Below are 16,931 nucleotides of genomic sequence, written 5' to 3' on the forward strand. Positions count from 1 at the left end.
CACGCCACTCATGAATCAACCAATGCTTTCGCACTAAAAGCACCTGAGATCAACTCCTCGGAGAGCTAAATAAACTAGCTGTAGATACTCGCCTGCCCCTTTCAATCAAGTGAAGTTTTCAAAGAGAGAGAGAGAGAGAGAGAGAGAAAGAGAGAGAGAGAGAGAATGGTATAGAAAACGAGTTGCGAAAGGTGCCTGCACACACGCACTCTGAGCTGCCGTCCTCACTCCCGTCCTCAAACCCACCCCTGCCGGGGTCGCAACGTTGTGGAAACACGAAAGGCGACGAAGAAGACCGTGATGCGCTCGCCGTTCAAGCGATGCGTGGTAGCAGCAGCGGCAACCGTTCCACTCTGCGACTCGTCCCTTTGATGTGGCCGCCGAGCTAGAATGGCCGCTCGCCCTTCAGGAATGAGCAAACTGCAACCCGGCGGCGCCTGTTCACTGCGCCGACCACGCACAGAAACCTCGCAGAAGCCGATCGAGCGAGCGAAACTGGATGATGTACGTTCGAGGCGGTTTCGGGCGCTGCGCGTGGCCTCGCAAAAGATTGACCTCCGGACGTCACGCCGGCCTAGAGAAGCTACGAAAACATCACAATGCGCTCCTGCTCTCGCTCGCTGCTGTCGGCAGAGCCTTCGACTGGCCACCGTCCACCCGCGCCTTCAACGGGAGCAGCGCAAATATCTCAGTGCAACTGCGCGCCTGCGAAACAGCAGCAAAACGAGAAGGGAGCGACTAAGATAGAATCCCGGTTAAAGCTAACCCTGCTGCCATCCCGAGAGCGACAAAAATGTCATTTGCGAAGGCAGCGTAACGCTGGCGAGACGGCAATCTTTCACGGCAGAGAGGGAACAACAAATAGACAACGTGAACGAACAATCGACCTCAGCCAAGCGCCTGCTTTCCCGCTACTTGTTCTACGCCGGTTCGCCGCAACCTTTCCATCCTTGCCTCCATTCCACCAAGCGCTTACAAGTTACGCGCTCACCGCTCGCCGACGAGACGGGGAGACGTGGCCCCGCGACGATGTTCTACGAAAGGAGCGCGCGCCTAGATGAGTAAAATGCGAGCTGCTTCCAACACGAACGCAAAAATCAATATACCTGTGCTCAATTGCTGTCAATGACTCCTGCTCACCGCTCTTCTCTTCCTCTGGACCCTACATCGCGCACACTCACCGATATGCGCTGGCGCCGCGCTTCTAATCAAACCAGCGATAATCCAAACTGTTGGTCGATATCCCCAACCTTTTCGCATTTTAAGACGAAAGCCTTTAATGGTTCATCGTTGTCGTCAGCAAAAGAGTCACGCTTTTGGCAGGAGATGCCAATTCGGGTCGCTCCTTTCATATGGGAGAGTGATATCAAATTCAGCCTGTCAGAACCATTTGCATTCTTTACCCCTACGACACGCAGGCACGTCCATAAGGCTTGGTTGAAGCGTGACTTTATACAGGGTGTTTCATCTAAGATTTTGCCTATTTTTTTAAAATAGGAAAATTAAGTTTGATTGTCGATTCTTCTTTTAGCTGTTGTATTAAGAGTAGAGAAAAATCAGGAGACTTAAAGGGTACTAATTAGCTTAAAATTAACTAAAATTAACTAATTAACTTTTTCTTTATACCAGCTAGAAGCTACTTTTAAATTGCAACAGTGAGCTACCGGTGTGAGAATGCCAAATGGTATTTTAAACGTCAAGAAACGTGCATTTCTTAAGGACTGCAGCACTGGCAATTCTGGTCACTTTCGACGCACGAAAACGAAACCTAGCAGACGAAGCGCGGAGTTGTACGAGCCCACGAGTGACGCAGTCGTGACGTCGCCGGGCGAATCAAGCTGTCTGAAGGCGGCTGCTGCCGCTCGTGAACTACCTCGCGCTGCGTTATCACATCCAGTGGTGCGATATCTGTGTATGCACTGCTTTTGGCTGATTTGCCCATACCATCAGCGCTACGCCCGCACCATGACAAGCTTCGTGCGCAATGCGTTGGTGATATCTCAAGATCCTACCAGACCATGACGCAGCTCAAGGCGCGTATTTCGCGGGCGGCAGCGGCCGCCTCCAGACGGCTGGTTTCTCTCGGTGACGTCACGGCTGCGTCACTCATGGGCGTGCATAAGTGCGCGCCTCGACTGCTAGGTTTCGTTTTCGTGCGTCGAAAGCGGCCAGAATTGCCAGCGCTGCAGTCCTTAAGAAATGCGCGTTTCTTGTTTAAAATACTATTTGGCGTTCTCACACCGGTAGCTCACTGTTGCAATTTGAAAGCAGCTCCTAGCTGGTATAAATAAAAAGTTAATTAGGTAATCTTAGTTAATTATTAAGCTAATTAGTGCCCTTTAAGGCTCCTGATTTTTCTCTACTCTTAATACAACAGCTAAAAGAAGAATCGACAATAAAACTTAACTTTCCTATTTTTAAAAAATGGGTAAAATCTTAGATGAAACACCCTGTATGTGGGTTGGTAGCTTACGCTCTCGCGTCATACTCTTAAAGGATGAGCTTCAGTGTCCCCGATAATGTAGCGCCTTACACTGATAGGCCTTATACTGATAGGAGGCGTTAGTAGAGCAGGCATATCAGCGGCGTTTGTTTGAAATTGGCTCACAGGATAGAAAAGGCGCAGCAACTGTCGCAAATCTCCACGTACACATGTACCATGCCGTAAAGGAAGGGAGGAAAGTGAAACAGCAGTCACCCTCTTTACTCGAAGCATTATTCACCGCCACATTCGCAACAAATGCGTAGCAGAATGTGGCACTCAGGCTTTCGCCTTTCACCACTTTAGTCGCCAAAGTGTCTCCTAATTATTGCTGCATGTCGGCGCGGTGGCGTTCACTCACTTATTAGGTATATCTGGCGGAGCAAGTAACGTCAGCCACGCGCAGATTTCGCTTTAACGGCGCCGCCAGCCCGTCAGCTGAAGACGCAGACGCCGCGTTACGGCCAACCAGCGTTTGTGAAACGACGGCACGTGGAAGCGGTACGCGCAATGATAAATGTGGCTTCTCTCTCTTTCACACACACACACACACACACACACACACACACACACACACACACACACACACACACACACACACACACACACACACACACACACACACACTAGCAGGGTATACCATCTTATGCTAAGGCCATACAACCCAGATTTAAAGACCCGCTTTAACCAGACCGTAAGAATGCGCATGCGTGGCCGCTGGTGTGTGTATATATATATATACAGAGAGAGAGAGAGAGAGAGAAACTTTTGCCTAGAGCGTGCGAGAAATTTCACCCCAGGTGGTCAGCCTCCCCCAGTCCATGAAGCCGCGGATCCGAGCCATCACCCTAAACCGTAAGACGAGACTGCGCTGATCATCCAGACTGAGGGCTTGGCAGCTGGGTCTCCCACTGCTCTTCTAAGAATATTTTATTTCCATCTAAATCAATTTAACGTATCTTTTCAATCCCGTCGCTCGGTGCGTGCGACATTTTATTTCCATCTAAATCAATTTAACGTATCTTTTCAATTCCGTCGCTCGGTGCTTGCGACATTGTCGGCGTCGTTAGGTTTTCCCTAAACCGTGACCGCTATCGCGTTTAAGGCGTATATCGGCCACCGGGCGATCTAAAAGGAAGAGGAGACCAAGGCCACGAATAAAAGCTGGGCGACATTGGAACGTAGAAGCCCCGTTCGAGACGGAATGGAATGAAAAGTGGCAAGAAAAAAAGAGGAAAAGGAAATTGGTGTAGCGCGATGCAGACACAAAGAGAGCCGCCTGTGTAAGCGCAGCGAAGCGACGGTGGAGGTTTAGTCCCGCTGTGCCGCCATCTGGACGGCGACGCCCGTGCACAGACGTCACAGGCACGCGTATAATAACACACAGAGGCTGCCGACGACGAAGAGGACTCCTGCCGAGCCCCCTTCTCTCGGCGGGAGACTAATCAAGCGGCGGCAACCGCGACACGAGACGACCTCAGGCCCACACACCCTCCCTCGCCAAGTGCAGGAAACGCCAATGGAGATGGGGAGAGAAGGGAGACACTGAGAAGAAAAAAGAAAGGGCAACAAAGGCGAGCGCCGAGAGCTGCAGATGATGACAGAACTCCCGAGCGCGCGACAGCGAGTCTGCCAAGCGAGACATCCGGCGGGGGAGAACAATAAACTGATGCTGAACGAACGGGGACGAAAAGAAAAGGGGAGTGGGGGAGCAAATCAAACGAAAAACGCCGTGCAATTCATCGCGGCTTCGAATGTGGTGGGAACAGTTCGATACCCAGCTGTGTGTGCAGTGCTCAGGAGATGAAGGCGCGGAACTGTAAGCAGTGAGAGAAGGGTGGAAATTGAAGAAAACTACGCCAGTTTCACGGTCCAGCGGGTGCGAAAAGTTCGCAACGGATAGTGTGCCATGTTCAAAACGAATGCAACAGTGGACCGGGTTTGGACACTTTGGCTGCGGTAACAAGCGCCGGTCGCCTGTAGCTTTTTCATCGTGGATAACAAATCCCCTTAGACAAGCTAGCACGACAACACAGATGAAAGTCTAGATATGGCTTAATAGCATTAACCATGGTGTTACAACGTAGAAGTTACAACTGAAGAAAAAGGCAGCAATGGCCTTCAAAGGAGGCGTCAGCATATCACCACACTCCAAGGAAAAACAGTGCAAAAAGCCCAAAACAAATCCGAAATCATCATGGCGAAGATGCCCCCGTAACGAAGCGTGTCACCGCTTCGTCCTTTCGGTGGAAATCGTAAGCGGGGACAGCGCAATGATCAAGCGGATATGACGGCCAGGTGACAGGGCGAACATGTGTGCGTGTGTGTTTCAAACATCGCCACAGCAAGGCATATGCAGAACCGAAACAAGCCGAACGACGACCACCCCACGCACGGACCGTCGTCCGGCGACACTAATCGCCCCGCAGGCATGCGGCATGGCCAGCGGAAAACCGGTCCGCCAGCATCTCTCCACAGCTGCGTCGAAGACCTCGGCTCCATCCGGCGGTGCATGGTGATGGAGGGGAGGGCGGAAAAAAGGACTCCCACGCGCGCGGGTTTCTCTCTCAAAGCGAACCCCATCATCGACGTTTCGCGGATACGGAGAGCTGCGGCAGACTCGTCTCTGTAGTACTCTGCTCTCACCCTCCTTTAAATGTACGCCGCACTTAGCCACTCAGCTCGAACAATCCTGTGGGCAGCAGAGTCTGTATACAGAGTTGCACTTCTGGCGCGTCAGTGCATGCACTCAGCACACACGCCCGGAGCTGCGCGTCTGTTGGATCGGAAAACCGGGGAGCGCCTCAGTGATCTACACGCTGCGGTGCTGTAAATACCTCCACTGTTGTCGTTGCAACAAGCGCGCAGGCAACGGATTAAGAGCGACAGAAGAACCGACACAGAAACACGACAAAAATGTGCCAGGGCAGTAAATTACGCAAGCGTAGAAGGAAAGGAAGGAAAATACAACGCTGCCGAAGCCCCCTGGTGGCACAGCGGGCATTAAAACTCGACGAAACTCGGCAGACCGAGCGCCTGCCTGGGTACGCTCCTTACGCCACAGGTCTCCGGCAGTAAAAAGAGAGCAAGAAGGAGAACAAACCATGACCAGCAACGTGGCATGCATGGCGCGCCTGAGGACGACAGTGCATCCACTTCCGTCTCGCAAATAGAGCAACCCACCGGTAGGGAGAACAAAAGAACGGAACGGGACCCGAGAGCGCTAAGCGCGCGACCTACTGCGAGCTTCCATGCAGCACACGGCACGATGGTCCCACGCCTTGTCGTTGACTTGCGATTGCTCCGATCCGATCTTTTGGACGCTGAACTCAGAATACGAAATGGCCAGTCAAAAATCTATTGCTTTGTCGAGAGACGCCAGAGGACAACCGGACGTTCATTTCCGAAAGAAAGCATTCAGATTTCCTAGACACTGTCGTTACCTTGAAGGCAATGAAGGGGACCAAACGATGCAAAACGAGAGAGGACTCCAGGCACAAGCTGCATCATCGATTACACGCCGGCAGAGGAGCGCGTATATATATTAATTTCACACTACCTATTAGCCACAATCGGCAATAAAACTTCGCTCGGTACTGAACATTACCCAGCACTACACAAGGAGAAGAGGTCCGGCAAGCGGGACTGGCCTCGTTCCGAAACACGGACGCGCTGAACGCAAGAGTCGCGTGAGAAACCACTCAGCACCTTCGACGGCGCACAAAAATGATGAGTTGGCAGCGGCGCGGACGCCTACGCGGGCCCAGCTGCAGGGTCGAGTCACACAGCGACGCCCACTGACGGCGGCCGGGGGGGGGGGGGGGGACCAGGAAGCGTCGAGTGGGCAGTGCGGGAAGGCAGCTTATTTGTTTTCGGTCCACGCAGCTGGGAGATGATCACGGCTACGGTCTTCCGGGACGCCGAGCTGTCACATCGCGCCGGCTTTTGCGGGTAGCAGTTATTTGCGTTTTCTACGCTCGTTCGCGCGTCGCTTCATGGCCTCGACGCCACACTCGTAACGCTGCTTGAGGTGCGCTACACACTTTAAAAAAAGTGGGAGTACGTTGTGGTTCTTTATTCGGCCACTCACTCCAGCCGTTGGCGGCATGCGTGTTACATGGCAGGTGTGTCCGTCCCGTCCGAAGATCCGCGATGCCAGTCATGTCCACGGAGGACGAGCACGATGCCGATGCGCGGGCAGACGCAGCACGGAGACGCTTAGAGCGGACGAAATCGGTGAACTAGGTCGATCGAAACAAAACAGAACACAGAATGCAGCTAGCCATGTCACTTCCTGGAAGACGGTAGTAATTACGCCTACACACCTGGCACGAGAAAACGCAGTGTGAACAGAACATCGCAAGACCGTGAATGAAATTCGGGATATTTACATTTCCGTACAGAGTGATTATGCTGACAGTTTGTATCGTAACAAGGGTGCCAAGAAAGGCCTGCAATAAATATTTGAGCGTGGAACAAAAATAAATATCAATTTCAAAGGAGCCCGCCCGGCAAGTGTTAAAATGCAACAGGTGCGCTGCGTCGCCGTGGACCTCCATCAGAGCAGTCACACGGGCATACACAGCTAGTATCTTCCCAAACGCGAATGTTTCCCGGACATGTTCCCGATTTCCTTTGTACATGACGTTAGCATGGCGCAATACTGCACTAGCCGAAGGAGAGAAGGGGTTGACTGATGTCGGCACCCGCCTTTACGCCTACGTCACTGGATACAGAGACCCTGGACAGCGGGGCAACGCTCCCACAAGCTAATGCCAGCGTTTGCTTAAACGCAAGATAGAATTCGAGCTACGGAATACCAAAACGTAAGCAGCATCGTAGACATAATTGCACCGCTGCTGCAACGTGTCAAGAAAAAGATGCCAGGGGATGGCTGCGATTGTGTAGCGCATATGCGTTTGCTGGGGTGTAGGTAAAAACCTCCCCGGAAGATGCGGCCCCGAAAAAACGTAACGAAGAAGCGGTAACTAGGAAAAAACGTCCCCAAGGAGGCAAAAATTGGCCCCAAGAATGATTTCTTCTGGAACTCACGTGAAAAAAGATACACATTTTATACCATTCTTCTTTGGCTTTGAGTTAAATATAACCATCGTTCGGAGCCTGTGTCCACTGGGCACCCGAGATGTTCACACCCACTGCAGAAAAGCCGTGTGGCTCTTTATAGGCTGCGTGGTTCCGAGTTCCGCAGCTCGTTAAGCAATAATAAGACATGTCTAATCATCTTGGTAATACTACCCACTGAGAAAGGTGCAAGCGGATCGGCCCGAGGTAATCTCAAGGAACCGCCAAAGGCAGAAGGCGTCACTAGAGCCACAAATATTTCAGACCTTCCGGTGACGAGGGTTAAGCGTTCCTCTGATGATCGTGTAGAATGCTGATGATGATGCACGCCCCCCCCCCCTCTAAAGCATCGCTCCAAACTTCTGGTCCCCGTCAAACCGGAGGTCAGCTCGCATTTTCCCCGCAAACAAAGCGAAGACGAGGCGGCGCTGTCACTGTAATATCAGTGCCATCATTTTTTTTTTTTATGAACGCCGAGATCAGTTCGACGTTCACCCACTTCAAAGCCGACAGGTGAAAGCGCTGTAGGCTACATCATCAATCATTGCTGCTTTCTACGTCCTACAGCGCTAAGACTACGGAACCCCGCTTGGAGACATCTTCCTACTACGCAAAAAGGGCCATTTCTTCCGGGGACGTTTCTTCCGGAGACATTTCTTCTGGGGACGTTTCTTCTGGGGACTTCTTCACCGGAACCCGCGTTAGCTGTGGTCTGACCGCAAAAATGTTTATTCAGACAGCAGCAGGGAGTAGAGGTGAATCCAGGAGCGCCGAAAACTGCTGTTGTCACTTTTCAGTGAAGGCAAATAATAGATGACACTGCGCGCCTGTATTACCGACTGCTGGTGAAGATTGCTGAGCGAACAGCTTGATTTCGTTAACCAATTCCGCGAAAAAAAGAAAGCGCATTCCAGACAATCAGAATGCGAGGTTAAATACTGCGGATCGCGTGCAACAGCTTACCAAGAACGGTGAGCAGCTCGTTACGCTGGAAACATGCACAGCAAACCGACAACACAAGAGGCTGCCGCACGAATGTCGCAGTGAAAAAAAGCTCGATGGAGAAGAGTGATAAAACTCGACGTGGAAGGTTCCTGAATGAGGTAGGAAAAGCAATAGGAATTTTTCTCTCGGTTAGTAGACAGCAAACTTGGGATTAGCATGCCTACAAGCTCCCCTATTAACGGGAGAAAAATAGACGAAGGTGCAGCTAATAAAGCACCAGCAAATTTGACCGACAAGGGTTACCACCAACAAATATGTTTCGAACGCAAAGGGAACACTTCATGATAACACTATGGTCTGTGATACCAAGAAGAGATACCGCTTATCGGTAGAAAGGCGAGGAAGATGGCTGACTGACTGCTCAAGAAGGAAAAAAAAAAAAAGGCCCTTAAGCCAAACAAACAAATGTGTTCGCAGAAAACAGACACGTCGCCGCGCACAAGACTCCCGAACCGGGTAAACTAGGAACGCGGTTCAGAAATAAGCAACCCTGCAAGAGAGACGCGCTATTCCTCGAAACAATCGAGGGTAGCCGAACTTGCCCACAACGAACAGCTATGAAAAGCCGAGGAGTTGAGAAGGGCGCGGCCCAGTCCGGAAAGCATGCGCGTGCGCCTACAACGGCGAGCGACGAAGCGCTTTTCGCCGGGAAGCCATCGTGGACGCTCGAAACAGCGGCACGCCAAGGGAGCACCGACAAGGCACGGAGGGACAATACGAAATTCTTCGTAGGTCGCCCGCGGGTGCAGGGCCGAGGGCAACAGGCATTCCAGCCCGGCATTCGACGACGAGACGCGCGAGAAGAGAGGAGCGTGCGAAACAAGCACACACAGTTACGAAAATAAAAGAACGAGAGGCATAGGAGAGGAACGGCAAGCTTCGACAAGGCAGCCCCCGGCGGTGCCCAAGGATTTCGGAAGGGCCCGAAAGGAGCGGAATAACAGGCTGCAAACAAAGAGCACCAGGAAGAATGGGAGTGGAACGAAAGAGGGGGAGAAAGCTGCGGAGGCGGCCGGCATTCCGCGGCGCTGGCGCGGCGGCCAAGTCCGGGCAGCCGCCGCCCTTCGCGTCGCGATTTCCCACGACTTCCAGGGCGGAGTTGCGCGAGAGAGCAACGACGAACGGCATAGAAAAGATGGAAGTTGCGCAGAAAGAACCTCTACAACGGAGAGGGATCCGCCAGGGTGAGAAGTATACAAAATGTGGTGGGCCTGCATTCGGACAGGGACGTAGGCTACACGTGAGCCGCGCTTGGCTCCATCATACTTTCTTCGGAATAAATGTGCTACGCACTACTGGAAGCGCTGAGCCTGTCGCTGAAATAAACAGTTCGGTAGATATATTCGAGAAAGACCCGTCGGGAGGACACGCCGAGCAAGCAGGACGCGGAGTATGACCGCTGAATCCCAGGAGGCCTCGAGATAGGGTAGTAACCATGCGCCGCAATGCGGTTAAGTTCACTCAAACACCGAGGGGAATATGAATGTAACTTATCGCAGAAAACGGCATTCCAAATAACTTAACAAAACTATTAATAACCGCAAGGTCTTCCCTTTTTTAACGCTTTTACAACTCGCGCAGGAAAGACCACGCTGACGGGCCATCCACTTCTGCCCAGCGTCTGAAGCCAAGGGCAAACAGCGACCCGATAGCGGGCAGGAGCCCGCTTGCCAGATATCCCGGTGGGACCAAGATGCCAGAGCCCCGTGAGGAGCCTTTTCGTGCGCAGATAACAGCTTCTCGGGGCGTGCAGTGCAAAAGCCCGGGCAAGCCGGGGAGATCGGTTCAAAAGGTTGCTGCCACAAAGAGGGGGGAAGGGCAGGCCCACAAGCACTACCGAGGTTCTTTCACCCCTCCACCCTTGCAGCCTGAAGGGCACAACACAGGCTTCTCCGGGCCGGTCCCGCCGCACGCCGTCGATGAGTCATCGCAGCGCCGGACGCCCCTCTCACCTCCCGGTGAGCGCCCCCGATCACTGACTCGCTCCGGGTAGCAACAGTTTCGTGTTGATCGGAACGAGACGAAAACCGGAAGCTTCCACTTTTACCAGCAGATCGACTGGATCGACCCCTCACGGCACTTGGCGTCGGCGTAATCATCACTGTGGCAGATTAGGTTGAAGAGAGCAAGACATTCTCTACAGATTCTAAGACAACACGTAGTTGGACCAGTGGGTGCAGATTTGAATATTAGAAAAGGTCACGGTCTATGCTGATTTTCCCTGCTCTCGCAATGCCTAGCCGCCACGTTTTCCACACTCTTGCGGACCGCGCAACTGCACCTGAAGTACCACGTGCGCCATGACAGTGGTCCGATCATGGCTCTGACGGTGCACACGCCAGCAGGTTACCTACCGTCAATGGATGAGACGAATGAACAGCTGCGCGACATGACCTCAACTATGACACCAGTACACTAAATCGGAAACAGCTAGGTAGGGGAGGCCTCGCAAGAGTGCTACGCAAGAAAAAACACTTTGGCGAAAGAGCCACCTAGCTGAGCTAAAAATGTTAAAGGTCTGCCTTAGTGGGTAAGTTTCAGACAACTCTCCTGACCTTAATCAAGATATCACTATACTCCGTTTCATACATCAAGTGCAACAGTGTCAAAGCTACAGCTCGTTTGCGCTCTCCGCATCCGCGATGAAAAATAGTGCCTGCTCTTGACGAGAGGATATAATAGTTATTTTGTCTGCAAGCTTAATGCATCTTAAATTTGCCATCAACTTCATAAAGAGCACCTTTTTTAAAGAGAAAGGATCGGATTCGGTGAATTTGTATCTTTTTTATGTCGTTTTCGTTCGTGTCGCGTTTTCGCTGTCCAGCAACCTTGCCACTAGGTGGCGCTGACTGTGCCCTCCGAATCTCTCTTTGAGAAAATGGTTGTTCGGTGCGCAATTTTTCTACAAGATCCGCACTGCGAAGATGTCTAGGCATGCGAAGCAAGTTATTGCAAACGTGTATGCTCGGAATAGATAGAGCCCGTTTCCGCAGGAACCGTTCGGCCACAAAACGAGCGCGTAGTGATACGGCTCTTTTTTTTTCTTGCTGACTACTTACGTAGCTTTCGTTGCGTTTGCACCTAATCTATGATAACCCTGTAACAAACCTCAGCACCTCTCCGACGTGATGGACACGCTACAAATGCGTAGCAGAAAGCAGCGTAGCCACGCCTCCCCTCGACAGTTTCCCGCGGAAGCACGCGATGAAGCGCAGGGCAACTGGGCAGTATACACTCACACTTTTCCTGAATTGTGTGAAAATCGGACCTGTGTGTTTGGTTGCCCTATCTTAACATGCTGATTAAAAGTATTCAGTTCTGTCGCCATAAACACAAAAGCGCCAGCCCCTACCGTGGCGCGCAATTTGAACAAACATGAGCAGTGACGCGACGCTCGAGTCGGAATGGAAGGTGTAACAAACAGCCCCAATAAAAGTTTTCACCAACGAAAACGACAACACAATGAGCTATGCAGATGCCCAAGCGGAGCGGAAAACAAGAAAGCGCGCCAGGTACAACAAACGGTAGGCGGGGGAGTGAGTTAAAAACGGTCACAAAAGAGCGTCCTCTGGATTCCCTCCTGGATTCCTCCAGGCACCCACGCCGGCGCACTAAAGAGAGGGGGGGGGGGGGGGGGGGGGGGAGGACCTCGGAAAGCAGGCAGAGAGGAGGGGGCGACACCGACAGAAGCTGCTTTGGCTTGCCGCTGCCTGTCCTCGTTCGCCGACCGCAGCAGAGGCACAGAACGAGTCGCTCCGCACAGAACGGGGTCGCTGGTCGTGCTGACAAAACGGCAGCAGCAAGCAGCCTCCGGGGTAGGCCGCAGCACAGGCGCGGTCGGCTCGTTAGCGAAGAGTGCATGGGGAAGGCTGCATCTCCGCAGAGCGGAACAAGACGTTCTCGTTCGTCATGTGCCCTTCAATAGTAATGCCGAAGAGAGATGCCTTCTTTTCCACTGAAGCAAATGGAGAAATTGCGGACACTTACAAATATGTGTTTGGCCAAGGCTAAACTGTGTAAACTTGGTAACGTATCAGCATCGGCTTAGTGCTACAGCTGTTCACCCAAATACAACTTTCGCAATTCGTGCCAGGTACAGACGCCTGTCAAACATTGAGCCCCGATTCCAGCGTGAAAACAACTGGTGAAGCAACTGTAAAAAAAACTATGACCCCCATGATTGCGACGAGAGAAAAGGACTGAATTTACTATGGCGGCACTAATTCATCTCAAGCGTCACGCACAAAACCTTACACGAAGATAGGCTCCGGCGAAACGTGACACAGGTTGGGTCATTACGGTGAATGCGAAGGAGACAAAATGTGAAGGTGAAAGGAGGGTGCACAAATTTTGCGAAGCGGAAACCGCAGACCGACGGCACATGTGGGACGCGGGAGCGAGCAGTGCACAGATAACGGCAGCCGGGACAAAAATGTCCGGGCTTAACCATGCGTGACGGGAGACAAGAGAACAAAGGGGCGGTTCGAGAAACCAACGGAGCTTGCCCGCCGCTCCAGTCGGACAACGGCACACCGGTGGCCACGAGGAAGCACTTGTCATCTCTGACAGGCGATCGACGACTGCAGCTCCTATGTAGGCAAGAATACCTTCATGGACTGAAAATAAGACAGAAGGCGCAAAAGAAAAAAAAAAAAAGAAACACCTGACAGCAGTTAATGCAAATTAAAGCGGAAGTACTAGGTTAACAAATATGTAACAGAGAAGTTTACTGCCGCTCGATTATATACGCTTATAAACCCAGAGCTGGCCGAGGGAGCTTTCTCAAAAGTAAGTAAAAGTTGGCTTATAGCCTGAAAGACTCACTGCGGTTGCTAGAAGTCAAAAAAGTACCTATGGGACACATCCCGGGAATCTTAACTAATCAGCCCCTTACGCAGGCCAGTTCTTCGCCCGAGTTGGCAACGGTCAAACGGCATGATTCGTGAGGCGGATACGGACGAGACTCACCAGAAAGTCGAGGGAGATATGGTGATGTCCAGGCAGCTTCCACAAAAACGTCGACGCCAAGTTGCGAAGAGTCTAATCCAGCATGAGTGGGAAAACCAGCTCGGTCGCACCACACGGAAAAAGCTTGTGTAGTCAGGAGCACCAAACGGCACCACGTATACCACTCCCGACGCCGTCAGCTCACACCAAAGAGGAACGGCTAGCGAGCCGCGGCGGCAAGGTCAGTGTTCGGCGCGAGCTGGTTTTTCTACAGGGATGAGAGAGAGGGACGCGCCTCACGCTCGGACGGCGGCGGCAGGGAGGAGCCGATCAGAAGGGACCGCTGGTATGTAGGCAGTAGCGGCCGGCAGCACCTGTTCACAAAACACACGCAATCGGCGGAAGCCCTATGACTGCCGGGCAGCGCGCACCCGCCCGATGCTCGGGCGCACCTGTAATCCACACGGAAAGGGATCGGAACCGAACGGACGAGCTCGGCTCGGTCGCGAGCCGCTTCGTCGGCACAGCAATCCTTCGACCGGGGACGCCTACTAGCCTCTCTGTCACATGCCGTCCTCGGCAACGAGAAAATGCCACCCAATGCAACGTCAACGAGGCAGTAGCACCACGTCCACACGCCGAGGAGACGACGGCAAAACGTCAGGGCTATCCACCGAACAGCACGGAATCCCTGCTGGGCAGATCGCGAAGCACCACCACAAAACACACCGCCGCCCAGACACAGCGCACAAACACAACGGCGACCGACGCGCCTCTGCGGCGGCAGCAGCGGGCGACTCCCCGAATGTGGGCGGACGAGCGAGAGAGAGAAAAGGAGAAAGGACTCGACAAGCGAGGCAAGCCAGAAGAAGCCAGAGAGGAGGAAAAGCCTCCCATCGGTGGCTCCATCTGCCGCCGGTGGAGGGTACCGCGGCGCGGATCCCGCACCGCATTCGTCGGAAGAACCACCCCGTTCTTCCCTCCGCTGAATTTCTAATTACGACTGTCTCCCCGGGCCATTGTTACAGCGGCAGCCTCTTTCTCCTAACTCCGAAGCGAGGGGAGATCGTAGTCCTTTATGCATGTGTGCATTCGTGCGCGCGTGGGGAAGGGGGAAGTGCTGCTAGCCGCCCTAGAGCGTCCATTATTCGGCCCTCCGATCCGTTCTCTTTCCGCGCCGGAGAGAAGAGGGCTCCGAGCGCAAGGGAGGACTGCAACGAAGCAGCCAGTGCAAATCGGCACGGGATTGGAAACGAAAGAAAATGGCCTGTGCCGGGCGAACGCACCACCAATAATTAACTTCGCGGAGTCCGGAATCTGTCGTGCAGGATCACAGCTGCCTCTCATTCCACAGCCCCTCGGAAAATGCGTCAGATAAATATATGACGGGGTGCTCCGTTTCTGTTTCGCCCGCACGTTCCACCATTATGCATCGACGTGAGAGGGCTGTGAGAGCAGAGAAAAGGTGTGCGCAAATAAGAAGAAGCAGAAAAAAAGGAACAATAGGCAGCGCCGACTATCTTCAATGCGCAGACAGGCAGAGCTGAGCTGAGCAAAGAAAAGAGCAAGTACGCCGTAAAGTGACCGCGACTACTCCCAGCCTAGGAGTAGCTCAGACGGTCGGGGAAAACATCCGCGAAAAAGAAAGCGCAGAAGATTGCGCGCGCGCGAGCAACACAAAAACAAACAAAGGCCATCTCTAGCGTCAATCTCAAGCCTCCTCTTCTGTATGTTCTCTGATCGGCACCCGCGAACCGACAAAGCCCCCCTAACACCCCGAAAGGGGAGTCGCAGCATCTTACGACTGTGTATCGATTGGCTGTGCTACCCATCTGTTCTTCTATTCAGAATGAAGCATGCATACACTCCGCGGGATCTCGGAGACTGCGCGCTCAGGTAAAGCGTCGGCTCGGCGACGCCTTCGGCCGCTGAGTGTGGACAGTGTTGCCGATACACACGTGGAGTAAGAAAAAAAAAAGAAAAATAAAAATAGATAAGCAGCAGTAATAGCAACGGGCGCGCTAAAAGCTCGCTTTGAATATTTCAGGCACTCAGAGCAAAACCGCCGCCGCCTCCCTTTAAGGTTAGGTTGAGAGCGTGACATCGACGCTGCGAGAGCGCGCGGATCACGATGCGGCTCCCGTGCGAAAGCCGCGGTCTCCTTGTTCGAGAAAGCATCTTTCAGCCGCCTCCGCTCCGTCGTTCGGAGACGCGCGCGGCGATATCGACCACCGGCCGCTTCCCCGGCGCCATTCATATTTAATGCGCTTTCGCTTCCTCGGCGAAGCACACGCGGGGCGCCACTGACGAAACCCGCTTACGTTTCCATTAAAACCCGAAGCGGTTGCCAAGACGTGCAATGCAGTCGCGCACATCGGTTAGGACGCGCGCTAAAGCGTAGGCTGCCGCGATGCTGTGCTGCCAAGGGTGACGCTGTGGGTTCGAGTCCCATCTAAGCTCAAAGGAAGACCCGCTTCAACCGGAAGCTTACTCCGAAAGTATGCCTCTCTTCAATATTCGAAGGACGCCAAAGAAGCCCGATGGATATAACTCACTGGAAGTGCAGACAGCTACATCCACTAAAGCCTGGCCCACTAGAAAAGGATTAGGGCGGCTGACACTTTGGCAAGCTCAGCCAAAGGTTAGATGGTGATATAGAGGATGTACCGAAATTCAACAAGCCTGCCAGTGCGTAGTGTCTTTGAGGCTGAGGTGTGGACGCGAGTAGCTTGATTTTTCTCTGCAGCAGTATGCAGAACCAAGGTCGGATCAAGTGATGTACGGACGCATAGAACAGCCTATACTGTTGAACAGTGCATATACGTTCGAAGAAAGTCAGACGTGGTGAAGAAAGGGAGAAGGTGACGTTTCAGCCGCCAGACCGGCACCCGACGGTTTTCTTCGGGCGAAGTAGGTTCCGCGGCTAAAACGTCAAATACTTTCTTCACCACGTCTGACTTTCATCGAAAGTGTTCCCAATCAATCCCAAGGAATATTTCTTTTTTCGTATGCCGTGATAGGCTGGGGAAGGACGTTGAAGCGTCGACTGGAAATTTCCCGTTCAACCAGCGACCACTGTTGTGATAGGCGACTCCCAAATCAGATATGTCAGCAAGTACTTTGACCCACAGCAAGTAGGCACGCCTGCGTTTTTGTGCCCTGGTCAAAGATAAAGATAATTGGTTTACAGGAAGGGAAAGGTGCAGTATCTGTCACACTTGCTATCATATAGTATATGCTTCGTCATTCTGAAAGCAGTCTATTTTTTAAATGCCTCTATAAAGGAAAGTAGTGAAGCTAGACATGCCCCCGAAGGGCTCACTATCCGCTGAGTGTTTCTTCGAATCGCGCAAGCTTTTCGTGTACCCTAAAGCGCTGCTGCGTGCATTATATTTACTTACTCATATTGCCGCTA

At 52.7% G+C, this 16,931-nt stretch overlaps 1 protein-coding gene across 2 annotated transcripts in view; it reads right to left on the reverse strand.

Moving 5' to 3' along the window:
- Positions 1–16,931, reverse strand: part of PlexA (plexin A) — a 177,991-nt gene that overhangs the window by 142,929 nt on the left and 18,131 nt on the right. Inside the window, exon 1 of one of the 2 annotated variants that reach the window (XM_084588540.1) lies at positions 13,538–14,305. The exons of the other annotated variant lie outside the window; for it this stretch is intronic. The gene's annotated coding sequence lies outside the window, so the exon portion shown is untranslated. Of the gene's footprint in view, positions 1–13,537; positions 14,306–16,931 lie in introns of those variants that run through there. 2 annotated transcript variants of the gene reach the window in all.

The sequence above is a fragment of the Amblyomma maculatum genome, chromosome 1, assembly GCF_055883805.1.
Source record: "Amblyomma maculatum isolate TAMU_Amacu chromosome 1, ASM5588380v1, whole genome shotgun sequence".
NCBI classification, from domain to species: domain Eukaryota; kingdom Metazoa; phylum Arthropoda; class Arachnida; order Ixodida; family Ixodidae; genus Amblyomma; species Amblyomma maculatum.